At 47.9% G+C, this 13328-nt stretch overlaps 1 protein-coding gene across 4 annotated transcripts in view; it reads left to right on the top strand.

The window, feature by feature from the left end:
- The window catches only part of LOC100115854 (fat-like cadherin-related tumor suppressor homolog), a 278987-nt gene that overhangs the window by 125023 nt on the left and 140636 nt on the right, over nucleotides 1–13328 (top strand). The window contains exon 1 of one of the 4 annotated variants that reach the window (XM_008215985.3): nucleotides 7885–8350. The exons of the other annotated variants lie outside the window; for them this stretch is intronic. The gene's annotated coding sequence lies outside the window, so the exon portion shown is untranslated. Of the gene's footprint in view, nucleotides 1–7884; nucleotides 8351–13328 lie in introns of those variants that run through there. 4 annotated transcript variants of the gene reach the window in all.

Consider the following 13328-nt stretch of genomic DNA (forward strand, 5'->3'; position numbering starts at 1 on the left):
CAGAAAGTCGACAATATCTGTAAAAACCACCAAATCATCAACAAATACAGCTACGATAATACACTTGACTTGGTTGTAATAACTGTATATACAGGTGTCATAGTCTTATTGTTTAAGATTAAGTTTCTTGAGTGCAGAGTCAAGCTTGATGTTCCAGTTTCGACTGCTTTGTTTCAATCCATATATATAGATTTATTTAACTTGCAAACCTTGTTGGGCTGGCCCTTTACGATGTATCCTTTAGGTTGTTGTATATAGACTTTCTCATCCATATTACCATGGAGAAACGCTGTCTCCACATCCAGGTGAAAAACTTCGAGTCCTCTTCTTGCAGCATATGCAAATAAAAGCCTAAGAGATGTATAACGGACAACAGGGGCATAGGTGTCATCGTAATTCACTTCCTTCACTTGCGAGAAACCTTGAGCAACTAACCTTGCCTTGTATTGAATATTACCATCAGCTGTTGGCTTCTTCTTGAACACCCATTTGCTGCCAACTACAGACTCGCCAGAACATCCAGGTAAGTTCTCTTTAACGTTTTCTTTTTCAGATACTTCTTTAGGTAATCCACTAACAGGGTCCATGCCCATCGGTTCCAAATCTTCTGCAGGAAAGTACATCGGAGTGGATGTTACCTTTTGGGCAGTTTCAAAAAATACTACGTTACTTGCGACAAACACTTTCTTGTCTACTGTATTCCATAACCTGTATCCACATTGGTCTTCACTATAACCAACGAATATAGCTGGTCTTGACGTGGACTCGAACTTTCTTCTTTGATGGCCAGGAATGTAGGCTCTAGCTTTGCTTCCAAAAACCCTTAGATGCGACAGGTCCGGTTAACTCCTGTCCAGAGTTCTTCTGGTGTGACTCCTCCAAGACATCTTTTGGGACTACGGTTGGAAAGGTAGCATGCAGTAGCTACGGCTTCAGCCCAGAACTGGTTCGGTAATTTAGCATCCTGAAGCATGCATCTGCCTTTTTCAAGCAAGACACGGTTCACTCTTTCAGCTCTGCCATTCTGCTGAGGCTGGTAAGCTATCGAGGTCTCATGTTTGACTCCCATATCAGCCAACGTACATCTCAACTTGGAGGTCACATATTCACCTCCATTATCAGATCTGAGTCTCTTGATTTTCATTCCACTCTGCTTCTCAGCAAACTTTATAAACTGCACTATAACACTTGGTACTTCGTCCTTCTGCTTGAGGAAATATACAAAAATTTGTCTACTATAATCGTCTAAAAAGGTTATAAAATACTTTGATTTGCCAATGGATAACTCTTCTACTTGGCACACGTTACTGTGCACAAGTTCAAGCATCGCAGAAGAACGTTTGTTATTCTTCTTAAAAGACTGTTGCACCAGTTTGCCAGCCACACACGTTTCACATTTGAACAGCGGTTCTTGGTTAAAATCTATTCCTGTAGCTGATTTTCTTAATTGATTTAGATAATTGATGTTCAAATGTGCCATCCTTCTGTGCCATAACTGTATGTCACATGGGGTGGATGCTGACATAGCAATTGAACTGAGCGTTTCTGCTTGGGATGATGTTGGAATTAACTTGACTTTGAATATATTATTCACTGACAGCTGACCTTCAAATGCTAACTGATTCTTGTTGTCATAGATCTGGCATTTCGTTCCCAAGAACTTTACTCTTCCACCTCTTCTGGTGATGGCACTGACAGATAAAAAGTTGCATGTGAGACTTGGTACGTAAAGCACTCTTTCTAACGAGACTAGGCGTTTTCCACTTGGACCAGAATATTGCAACATTAATTTTCCTTCACCTTGAACTGCCACTTTAGCTTTATTTGCAGCGGTTGCAGTCTTTGTTGTTGTTTACAGTGAGGAAGACGTTGCCAGCCGATGGTTCACTCACTGAGTCGACGAGAACGGCGTCGATAGTTGCCGAGTGAGTATCGCCTGAAGAGGCTAAGAGCGCACACACGGCGTCCTCGTCTGCGCTCTCGTTGTCTGCTGCGGCTGTGCATGCACTTGAATTGTTGCGTCTCGGAGCTTTACATTTTCTGGAGATATGGCCTAATCTATTACAGTTATAGCAGCGTATTTTGGACTTCGCACGCGATCCATTGTATCCATTTGTAGTGTAGCGCCCTCTGTTGGAGCTACCTTGCGACGGGAATTGGCTCGAATGCGCCTGCGCATGGAGCCCCGCTTCTTGATTTTCAAACGGTTGACCGTTACCGGAATTTTGTGCTTCTTCAAGAAGCTTCGTTTTGACGAAATCGGCGGTCAAATCTTTACCGGAATTTGTCAAGGCCATGACCATAGGCTTAAATGACGTCGGCAAGCCGGCCAGCATCAATGCACCGATCAAATCAGTCGGTATCTGGGTGCCAATTGCATTGAGCCTTTGCGACGCTCCAATAATGCGTGCTACATAGTCCTCCATGGACTTGCAGTTATCATACCTGGTTGTTGAAACTTCTATCAGCAAATTGACTTTGCTGCTAGCGTCAAGATCGTCGAAGGTTTTGGCGAGAGCATCCCAGGCATCCTTCGCTGATGCTGCATCTTGTAAATAGACGTAGAGGTCGCGTTTGACAGCCAGGATGATTCTGCCACGCGCCTTCTGAATTTTCTTCGCGTCCGTAGATAACTCGCCTTCTACTGGGGGTTTTATCGTATCCCAGAGTTATTCCACTTAGGTAGGCTTGCATGGCCACTGACCAGGTTCTGTAATTCTGTCGACCACTTAATTTGTCAATCGACAAAAATATTCCACCGTTAGTGCGACGCGCCATGACTCGGCACTCACGCTCAAAATGTCTGCGCTCCAAAATTGCGTGTCACGGCGTCTCTGTACCGTTCGTATTTCGGCAACGATAACTTTTTCAGTTGTCCGTTGTAATGGGTATCTGGGCCAATAACCTGATATAATTATGTAGGCGAAGACGAATAAATAAAGACACTTTATAACTTATACTTCTAGTTTATATTTAATACTCTATACATTTGAGCTGAGAGGGCGAGTGTCGCGATTCGAACCTTTTCGGAGCAAGGTGGAACCAATACAGAACGAGCAATTCTCTCACCGGCAATTAGTACCTGTACCTAAACTCTATTATGATTACTATAACTACTCTAGTCTATAAGATATATTAAGAGAGCGAATATTTAAATTAAATATTGAATTGACTTATCCACATAAGGATCCAATTGCAAAGACGCGCCCTGAGGCACTGCTGCTACCTATACCACACAACTTCTCTACATACCGCGGTGTATATAGCTCGCTGTGCACAACGTGTACTATATGCAGAGCTGCAAGCGTTATACAGTAGCAACGATAGAACGGAGAGAGAAGGGGTTGGTTGGGAAGGGGGGGAGACTTGCTCGCGCATACGATAGGGTAGGCAAGCTAATTTTCCCTGCGCTCAGGAGCAAGTCAACTCGTTTACACTGCGCTGCCAAGCGAAAACGTTATCTCGTTTGCACGGCTGATTGTCTTAGATTGCCCGAGCTGCAGCATCAGACCTGTCCCTCTCTCTCTCTCTCTCTTCCGAGGTTCGCGTCGGCTCGCTATTTATTTCGAAATGAAAGTGTGCTGGATGCCGCCCCGGGAATTCGAATAATTGCGCGCAAAACATCGAGAACTGCGAGGCGCGCTGCGTCCGATGCGCGAGGACTGAGCACTGCAGTGCTGGATAATAATATACGTATAGAGCGCCGACTAAATTTTATCCAGCAACGCTGCTCGCTGGGCAAATTATTGCAGCTGCGCTCGAGATTTGAATGTTTTGGGTTGGTCCTGCGGAGAAGGAATCCAAGAGCAACGATGCTGCTTTGCGAGAGGATCGTCGACATAGTTTCGCTTAACGAGATTGACCCGAGCTTTTTTAAGCTGATATAAAATTGCTTTGATCGCCGCAGTTGTTATACGCGCAGGTACGATACGCGCGCGTTAAAGAGCGAGAATTCCGCCGGTTTTGCGTAACGATCGTGAGAGAGAATTTATTTCGCGACGTAAAAGATATTTTATTTCCCCGCACCATCTGCTAAATTTGTCACCTAATTATGCGCGAGCGTTATCGTGAACAAAAATAAAACTATCACCTCGAAACGGACGACCGATTTTCGCGAGTATCCTTTTACGCAACGTCTACATACACACACATGCACACATATGCGTCAGCAAAAAAGCAGCGCGTTACTCAATGCCTCCAATACATACAAAGCAAAGCCACATTTGCAAAGCAAGTAAGTCTCACCTCTAACGATTTACAGCTCGCAACACATAAGTTCGAATATATGTCAGGGAGCGAAGGTCGCGAGCACTCGATCAGCGTCGTCTCTATATACGCTGGATTGAATGTGCCTCCGCTCGATCGATCAAGAGGGAATTGCGGTAGCCGCGCTCGCGTCATCTATGCGTAATTACGTGCTCGCCGTATACGCGCGCGAGGCGAAATCAGAAGCTAATCAAGAGTTTTTTCTCTCAATAAACCGCGAGTTTTCCGAGAAAGAGCAACGCGCGCGGATCACATATGGAAATTTTTTAGATCACTTTTTTCAATTTTCAGTTAGCGCGAGTCTGATTAATATTCCCTTTTTCAACGTTTTTCTCTATATCGTCGACGCATATAGGAGCGAGGAAATACGCATATTTATTGATAAAAGGCGCGCCGAGTGGTGGGCCGGCCGAACTCGTTGTACACTTTTATGAATTCGACAATATGAAAGGGTCGCCGCGAGATTAATACCGCGCGCGCTTGCGTATTATTCCGCATTTTCGGCCGGGCGATCGGCCATAAATAACCACGGAAAAATAATAGTGGCCGCAGTCGTATACCTATACCGCGCAGAGAGAGAGAGAAAGAGAGAAAGAGAGAGAGAGAGAGAGAGAGAGGGAGAGAGAGAGAGAGAGAGAGAGAGAGAGAGAGAGAGAGAGAGATGGACAGCACAAAGAGGCGCTAATATATGGAGAAGCATTAGGCGTGAGCGCGAGAGGTGCAAGTGCATTTGCAGAGCGAGAGACTGGAATGCATAACGGCGCTATTGTGCGCGCAGTTGTATGTATATGTATATGTACGCGATGGACGCCGGATGTGGATAGCAGCCGATCAGTCATCGCGCCGCCACCGCCGCCCGAGATAAGATAGCGAAACCTTATACGTATATAGCCACCTGAGCCGTGGGCAAAAACTAAGCGAGTAATAGTCGCAGTTTGAGAGAACGACGCGAGAAGATGAGATGTATGCGATCGGTGTTTTTGATCTGGAGGTGCATTATGCACGCGCCTTCCTGATTACTTTCTCGAATATTATGTGTATAGGTATAAGCATACGATGATTCGTCATAGAATCGCCAGTGGCTGCGCGGAGCTTCGGTGAAGTTTTTGATAAGTTTCCGGCTCGCGCGAGAGCGTAACTAGTTGAAGTTGCTAGGAATGCACTCGAGTGCTGAGGATTTATTTTTTGTTCGATTTCTCGCCGAACTGCATACAACTATTCTGATAACGATAAAATTTTGAATTCGTATGCTGCGAATGAAGAATTCTCGTATCACGCGATAAATATATAACTATAGCAACAACGTTTCTTCACAGACACTCCGTTATCTCCCCCCTGACGATACTTTCGAGATAAAGAATCATAAATTCCGAAAAAAATCCACACAGCCCGACGAAAGCGTGCCGTGTCATAAATAAAGCGAGGAGAATTAAACCTTTCCCATTTCATTCTTGCCATTCACCAGCCGCGAAATTATTTTCGTTCCCGTCGACTCCCGCTATCCCGATCCCGTTGCGGTTCCGCCTCGAAATTTCGATTGTCTCTCGCGCGCTCCCCCGCTCTCCTTCTCTCTCCTGCAGTACTGCTGCACGATATAGCACAGATAGTGAATACCGTGCGCCGGACGATATCCCTGCCGCTTATGCTTGTTCGCCTCTTTCTCTGATGCGCAGCCAAGTCGTCGCATCCGCTAATTCCATTCAAATTTATTCTAATGAATAATGAAAAAAAAGTGCACGCACGCGGAGCGCCGCGGATACTTCCTATCTGCCGTACCGGCAATTATCTAATGAACATTTATAAACTTGTTTATTCTCGAGCATTAAGCGCCTGCGCGCTTGTTAGCGCGGTTATTTATGTATATGTACGTTTTCTACAGATTCCGACGATCGCTGTGTGTAATTATATAGGCGTGGAATGTGATTTTGTTTAATAGCTCCGCGAGGTGAGGGGCAAAAATTCGTAGACGAATAGTTTGCTGGAATCGTGGAAAAAGATACACAAACGATTTCTGCTATAGGTGTATATTATATGCATATGTACCGCATCGGGATTCCGCAACATGCAACGCGATACTATCGTGCATGTACGTTTATACACACGAGGCATGAACTTTTGAATTACGACTTTTAAAAGTTCGGTATTATATCGTGCGCTCGCGCGAGCGTTGCGAAATTATATCGTTAAAATGCGAGATAACGTTCTCTATGCGCCGAGCATAATTGTGTAATTATTTACTAGTTATTTAACCAGCATCAGAAAATACTTGTCGCAGAAATTAATCAGTCATCGGAGCATAATTACCGCGCGCATAAAACGCGAGCCGTAATTATCGTATATATAAAATCCAACATAAACAAAAACCGTTTCAATTAATTTCCGAGCGCGCGCGAGACACCTCAAAAATCCTGTCGAGCACGATCATCGTTTCCCGATTGTTAATGATGACATTCGAATCCCGCGGCGCGCAAAAACACGTCGAGCCATCGTATACACCGGCTCTGCAGCATCTGCAGTCGATTCCTCGCTTTTCCCCGCCCGCGTAACAGCATCGGCGACCCGAAATACATAATTGTTGCACCGCGTGTACTTTTTATACGTAACAAACTCTCTCTCTCTCTCTCTCTCTCTCTCTCTCTCTCTCTCTCTCTCTCTCTCTCTCTCTCTCTCTTCGGCGTACGAGTGAATGTCAAAGAGCCGCTCTCCGTTATACCCGCTGTCGTGGATTCGCGCGAGTGAGGGAGATTTACAATATACGAGAGAGCCGGCTCATCCGAGAGGACTCGTTGTATACGCAGCAGCGATTCTGCAAGGGAAAGGAGCAGAAGGTGTAATGAGAGCAGCTGGAGAAAGGCCGCGAGGGGTCCCCGAGAGCAGGTCCGTAGCTAGCGAGGCTCGGGGCCCGCGCCCCTTTCTCCGCGCTTTTGTTTATTCGCGCGCGACATCATCGAAAGCTCTTTAAGACCGGTACCGCAAACAGGAAATGGCCCGACGATGCCTCTTGATTCCTACACATACACACATAAACTCGGCCCCCGATACCGGAAGAAGGGGGATCATCCTCCGGCAAACACGGATGATACTGAAAAGCCTTTCCTATATATTTATAATCTATTGCGTCGATTTTTACGTCAGCGCCCCGTATCTGTACCTCGATTCGAGAGAGAAGCCCGTGTAGATCGCACTTCTCGGGAGTGGCGCACACGTATACCTGCGGGAATTAGGCATCGCGGGACTTTACGATCCCGCGCGCGCAGCTGCGGCGCACGCGAGAAAAGTGGAACATCATCGATAAGCCGCCGCCTCCGTCGTCGCTCATTCTTCGAGCTATCCGCCTGGTAACGCAGGCTCGCGCGCCGAAAGAAGAGCCCGCCGCACGCGTACGTATAGATGTGTTCAGTGTGTGCATGATGTATGGAAGAGAGAAACACAAGGCAAGGTACCCGCCGAGGGCACCTAAGGAACGAGGCAGTCGCGGCGCTGGCTCGAGGTCAGGAAGGTTAGGTGGACGCGCGCGCCGGTCGCCATGACTCCAGAGGTGCTATGCGCGAAGGGCGGTGGGGGGAGCGAGAGCGAGCGCACCGCCGCTGCTGCCGCTCCGACCGCCGGCAGTCCGACACTCGACAGTCTCGCTCGGCTCTCGAGGCGCGTCGTGCGTCGGCCCGAACTGTATCTACCGCTCACGTGCGCGCGCGTTTTCCGCATGTAATTTTCTCGCAGTCGCGAATAACGCAATAAAAAACGAATTTCCACCTGCGGTTCTCGTCGAGTGCGGGATTTTCCGATGAAACAGTGACGTGTTGCGAGGGAGAAAGAATATACCCACACTGTGCGGCCCGGAGAAAGAGAGATATGTAATTGCAGTGCTGTGTGTACCGCCCGCCGAGATTCGAATCTCTCCCTGCATACCTGGTACTCCAGCCGGTGATTGTTCAGTGCGTGAAGAGGAAAAGAGTGTGTACAAGTGTTATATAGCTATAGTTCGAGCCTGCTGCTGTGCTGCATCGGAGCTGGTCGTCCGAGAGAAAGAGAGCGAGAGAGATTAGACGACCGGCGACGTTGACAATGGAGAGCACTTTGTGAGGTTAGTACCTACACTTCAGCTTTTGTTGTTCGCTCGAGAGTATCGCGTGTAGCAGGCGACTCTTTGCTCCGATTCGGAGACTAAATATTTACCCGCAATTTTACCGGGAACCGCGAGTTTCGGGGAACCTGTGTCTTTAGAAGGTCTTCTCCCGCACGAGTTTGTTTTCGTCGCGCACGTGCGGGGTAGCCGAAAATGATTAATGATTTTCCGGGAACACCGGCTTTCCTCTCTCGCTTCTCGTCGATAAGGGAAGACGAAAAAATAAATACGAGTGTTGAAAGGGCGCGTGTGCGGTGACAGTGCGTGTGCGTGGCTCTGGCACTGATATCGCTTTTTTATACGACGAGGCTTTTACGAGCCGCGCTAATAATAAAAACTTTTTCCAATACGCGGAGAACGCATAACTGATTAAATCCAGGGGAAAACTTCCATTCCGGCCTTTTCCTCGCGGGAAAAAAACGTCAGCGCACGCGTGAAATATGATCTTCTAATAGCGCGCATATATAAATCTGCAGTCGCTCTCGTAATTCCACGCGAAATAAAGTTACGAGGTTCGGTCGCCGAGAGTCCTCTCCCCTTTGAGAGCGAGAGAGGAGATGACGAAAATCGCGGGACACGAGCTCGAGAGCGTATACGTAGACGTATAAGCGAGTGACCTCATCGGCCGTAAATTTCTCACTTTCCAGTTCTTTCAATTTCGCGACACAGCCTCGCAGCGAATAAGAGAGAACTGCTTACTCGCGCGAGAGTCGCGGCTCGCATGACAATAGCCGCTAGTATATAGGTGTGGGTACTGGGTATGTATGTACAGGCCATACACAGCGCATATCCCACGTTTCTCTTGATTCCCTTTCTTTATCCCCGTCATTTCTTTGCTTCGACGTCTCGCGAATTCGGCATCGGGGGAGATGCTGCTGCACCGGGTTGAACGAACTCGCTCGCGGACGTTTGATTAATACGCGCGCAGCATGAGCCGAGAGCCGTACAGTGCGCGTATCGGCGTTTTATCTCGCAGCGCTGATTTCGAAAAATCGGCCAATTAAATTTCCACCCGCGGCCGATTCATTGTTTTTCGCCGCGCGTGATTTATCGAGCGATCGAGCGAGCACACTCGCTTTGACCGCGAAAATTAAATCGCAGCCGGCCGTTCAACGTCCTCGTGATGCGCGTTTCTCTCTCTCTCTCTCTCTCTCTCTCTCTCTCTCTCTCTCTCTCTCTCTCTCTCTCTCTCTCTCCCTCTCTCGCTCTTTCTCTGCCGCACAATCGCGGACGGAGCCCCGCCGCTGTCGTTCTATTACCGAGGAACGAGTTTGCCTCGCGAGAGACGAAACCAGTTCCCTGCACGTTTTTTTAATCCTCTCTTCCCTTGCGCAGTGTGTGTTATATATAACATACCGTGTGTAGGCAGGAGTATATCCTGCCGGCGAAAATTTTTCCTTCGGCGGAAAGTGCGCTCGCGCGCGCGGTAAAATTGCCCAGAGTCACGTGAGGCCTTTCTTCAGTTTATCGAATTCCGCGATCGTACAGCTCGACTGCTGCCGTTGGTAATATTTAAAGCGCGCGACAAGCTATCTTCGCGTATAGTATATAGAAACTTTTTCGACTACAAGGACACGCGGCCGCGATTCGAAAGAGAGAGACGGAAGGGGAGCGAAGAGAGAGACCGACAGACAGACATATACTTGACGGGCGAGGTGTATTTTTTATATTTTTTTACGAGCCGCGCGCCGCACGCGAATAATTACACGCGCCGCTGAGGAAAGAGAGCCCCCATCAGACCGAGACTGCGCCGTAAATTTCGAGCCGCTGCAGTGTATAGTATAGATGCGTGTGTAATTTTCAGTGCTGCAGAAGAATTGTGTCGCAGCGTCGAGGGATATTAGCGACGCTAGATTAAATCAGGTATACGACGTGCGCATCGAGCGCGTAATATCCACTTTATTGTATATTGATTTCGTTTTATAGATCGCCTGTGTTGTTTCTCTTTCTCTCCACGAGAGCCCCAGAGTGTGTGTGTGTGTGTGTGTGTGTGTTTACGAATGCTGCTCTGTCAAATGCGTACAGGTGAGGTGAATGGAAAAACGACCGTTTCCCTCTCAAGGTGAGTCTCTCTCTCTCTCTCTCTCTCTCTCTCTCTCTCTCTCTCTCTCTCTCTCTCTCTCCTGCGTGTCTACGTCCTTTTTTCACTCCGAGCCTGGAATGCCAAAAGCGCGTATAATTAGCGATTTTATCGCCCGTGAAAAAACGCTTTAAAATCATTCTCCGGGCTTTATCACTCGGCGCTTAAGAGCTGCTCGTTTGTTTGCATCTTCAGCCAGCGTGTATAACTCGACGAGAGAGTCGAGGAGAACCGAATAAAATAATTCACGCTTAATACACTGCACTTGCCGACCCTCATTTCTCGGGAGAAAATTCCTCTTCGAAATCGGCGAGTAATCCAAGAACAAACGAACGTGAAAAGCACGCGCGAGCGTTTAACAAGCTGCGCGCAGGTGCCTCAAGCTTGAGTAAACAAGCTCCTAAAACTCTGTCGAGAGCTCGCTCGCGAGATGATGTTCGCGTCGCACACGCGGAGGAAATATAATATATTGTATAGTACGCGCGGTGTTATTCCGCCCTATGCAGCGCGGAGAACAATTATTAACAGTCGAAAAACGCGGAGAAAAACAATTTGTCCATGTTTCTCTCTCCCAGTCGACGAGCAATAATATTTGTTGTTTATCGGTTGGCAGAGAGTTAAATTCACTTTGCAGCGACTATTAAAAACTGTGTGTTTGTTTTGCGCTATGATTCTTATTCGCTCAGCGCACGCAAACGTATACCGCCCGAGGCGAAAGCGCAAAACGCTGAAATGGATGAAAAGAAAAACAATTATCAGAGAGAAATAAACAAATGCAAATGCAGACGTGCTATTGCACTTGTCATCGATCAATCGCGCACACTCGAAGTATGCAGCAGTAACTGATAGAATTCAGCTAGCGGCCGAATGCGAGAAAAGATTGCGGGAGAAAGACGCAAGCCAAGCAATAGCAGCATCGCCGCGTCCTCTTTGGCAGCCGAAGAGTCGAGCGTCTGCCGCGTTAATAAAGCACAAGTGAGCAAGACTGCGTCGTCAGTGAGAAAGAATTCGCGCGAAGTGCTTTTGCCGTATATTCGCAGGCGTGCCTTATCGCTTTTTATCTTTTTCCGCCGCCGCGCTCTCTTTCTCTCTCGTAGACTCTCCTTCCGTAACTTGTTGCTTCTTCAAGCGCGGCGGCGGCAATGGCTCTCTCTCTCTCTCTCTCTCTCTCTCTCTCTCTTTCTCTGACGTGTGCACTGCGTGTAAATGCATCGCCGTCGTCTCGCGGCCAACAATGTGCCCACATATCTATATCTACGCGTGAGACTACTAGTGAGACGACGACGGCGGTATTTCTGGAAAAGGCTCTCGTATGCTCGTTATTAAGGGAACGGACGAGAGAAGAAGCACGGCGCACTCTCTCACGCGACAGAGACGACGACGACGAGAAGACTTATGCGCAGAAGAGCGTTATTTCGTTTCGTATAGCGGACTTTCCTCGACCGCGGAAACCGTTGCGTCGGCAGGAGAAAGGATCTCCTCCCCCCTGTTTTGGCTCGTCGCTTGCGGTGTTTTGCATTAAGAAAGTGACACGTCTCGTCGGGAAATATCTCGCGCGCGCTATCTACTTGGCTCTCGCGGAGTCTCAGGACGCGCATCTGCTACGCGCTGCTTTCCGGGAGAGGGTGTGCGACTGTGTGTATGTATGTATGTAGGAGCAGGCCACTTGGAATGACATCTCTGCGGCCGGGAAACGAGGACAATTGTAAGGGTCGCTTTTAATAAAACCGCCGCCGTCTGTAATATGCGCGCGTGCGGGGGAAATTCGAGATTACACTCGAACGATTCATTTTGTACTTCGGCTTATATTCACTCCCGCTACCGCCGTTATGAGAAAACGTAAATTTAAATAACATTAGAGGGTTAATAAACCCAACTGCAAAAGCGCGCGCGCAGATATGAAACGGAAAAGCTACACTAACGAATATTCTACATTCACAGTGCCTGCACTGTTCCCGAAGAGAGAGAATTATTTTAATTCTACCAATTCGACTTTACGATCTCGAGAGCTTAATCTCGCCAATACAATCCATAAATTCGAGGCGAAAGAGAGATGCGGCAGCGCTAAAATAAAACCTCCACATTTATCTGGCACATTATGTGCTCTCAAAGCAGCACTCGAGTGTATAAAAAGCGACGGGCGAAAATGCGCCTCACTCTTAAAAGCGAATCGATTGATTAATCGATGCATGAAGTAAAAAAAGTCCTCTCTCTCTTTCTCCCACGAATTCCCAATGAATGACTTCATATACGCAGCGCGCAGGCTCTTTTTAATTCAGTAGAAACTTGCGCGACGACCGAGGGCGCGCGCGATTTGCATGATAAAGGCCGGTAGCAGCAGCGAGAAAAGTGCGCGGGCGTAATCTTTATTGTGACTCCCAGCGGTTGTTCAACGCTTATTTAAAGAGCTCGACAGCGGCTAATTCGCTACTGCCCACTTCATTCTTTTTCTTCTCCTCCTTATCTCCGCGTCTGTTATATACCTACACCTTTTTCATTACCCCCGGCTAAGTCGATCGAGCAGCAGACCAGCGATTAAGTGAGATTAAGGCTTAACCGAGAGAGAGAGAGAGAGAGAGAGAGAGAGAGAGAGAGAGAGAGAGAGAGAGAGAGAGAGAGAGAGAGAGGCATGTATGAGGGAAACTCTGATTAGCTGCATGTGTGTTGCGCGCTCCACGGCTTTTTACTCTCGGGCTCGTTCTTAATGTTCTTCACGCTCCAGTTGTGCAGCCACGGCGATACAACCGGCGCGCGTGTTTACACGACAAGTCGCGAGAGCAGTTCGTTGTCGCGCGATCTCGCTGAATATTCATCGGTGCGGTCGGAGTCGTCGGCCTGATGTCCCGCGAGCGTATG

The sequence above is a fragment of the Nasonia vitripennis genome, chromosome 1 (genome assembly GCF_009193385.2).
Source record: "Nasonia vitripennis strain AsymCx chromosome 1, Nvit_psr_1.1, whole genome shotgun sequence".
Classification (NCBI taxonomy): domain Eukaryota; kingdom Metazoa; phylum Arthropoda; class Insecta; order Hymenoptera; family Pteromalidae; genus Nasonia; species Nasonia vitripennis.